Source organism: Aplysia californica, unplaced genomic scaffold (genome assembly GCF_000002075.1).
Source record: "Aplysia californica isolate F4 #8 unplaced genomic scaffold, AplCal3.0 scaffold00192, whole genome shotgun sequence".
Lineage (NCBI taxonomy): Eukaryota > Metazoa > Mollusca > Gastropoda > Aplysiida > Aplysiidae > Aplysia > Aplysia californica.
The window spans coordinates 614,757-616,208 of record NW_004797462.1 but is presented as its reverse complement, the minus strand read 5'-3'; positions in this window follow the sequence as shown (position 1 = coordinate 616,208).

Below are 1,452 nucleotides of genomic sequence, written 5' to 3'. Positions count from 1 at the left end.
CCCCCCCCCCAATACATAGAAACAGCTGTGTACAGTTTGACACAGTAGGCATACAAGAGAAATACATATTTCTTTCTTTTCTCGCAGTACCCCAAGTCTTACACAGTACACGAATTGGGACAGTTTTGTTTAGAAGCGCCAACTCACACCCACAACTTTGACCTGTAACAATAATGTTAATTAAGTTAATTTAAAAAGGAATGACGAAAGGGTTTTGATTTTTAAAGTTATAATCTCCCTTTTCTCTCACTATCTCCCCTTCACTCTCTGACCCCATCCCCTCCCCTCTCACTTTCTCCTTCCCTCTCCCCGTTCCCCTCTCTGCTTGCTTGCTACCGGACTCGTAATCGTGAGATTGCGGGTTCAGGATTTTCGAGCCTCAGCTCGGTCCGACGTTGCGTCCTTGGAAAAGGCACTTTACAGAAATTTCCAATTTGGCTCGGTCCTTTCGGATATGGACGTTAACATGGATGTTCCAGAATCTTACATGACCTAATTAATGTTGTTTATAGGTTAGCTAAAACTATACAATTTCATCTTTTTCACCTCTCTGCTTCTCCAAATTTCGTTCAAAATATAGGGACTTTATTGTCGGGATTAATTATTTCGCGATAACATTTCAAGGTGTAACGCCAACATAATCTGATCCGCAGACTCTCCAATGTACACGAATGAATAAAATCTTTTGGGACTCTTGCGAAGATTGAAAGTCCTTCATACACATGTATGTGAAGTATTCGTCCTTCCTATAGGACTTGAGCCCAAAAACAGATTGCACTGAAGGCTTACACTCATTTTCCCGACCACCTCTTCAGTATGATGGGAGGTGGACATCTGCATGCATCATGATCCAAGGTATCTGTTCTTTTAAACAGTTAATGATGTTTACTAAGTATTCTTTCTTCTTTATTAGATACGAATAAATAACTTGGGCATGCAGTGTCAAAATATTATAAGAGAGCAATAGTTAGAACGTTCTTCTGCAGTAAGAAAAGTCTTCACCATCAACCCATCCCGTCCGCCCTCCTTGTTTTATTTGTGGACGTATGTCAATCTTCCTGTCTATGTCTACCTATCCCCTTCTGCTAAAGCTTTTCACCTCTCTATCTGTATTCCCTAATCTGCCCCCCTCCTATTATTGTTATACCGTATGGCCCAACGCGATTACTTAAGAAACTTGCAATGGGAGATGACCAAAGACTTGGACTCTCTGACAGTGATATAGGAACCAAGTACGCATAGCACACATGAGTGCTGCATAAAACGAAGAGCGAGAGGAATCCATCCATCGAGAGAGTGGAGGCGAGAGGGAAAGAGAGTGACAGAGAAAGAGGGGAGAAAGAGAGTTAAATACGAGGCAGATAGAGAGACACGGGGAGGGAGGGAGGGAGGGAGTCTCTCTCTCTGCGCGCACCCGCATGTGTGTGTGTGTGTGTGTGTGTGTGTGTGTGT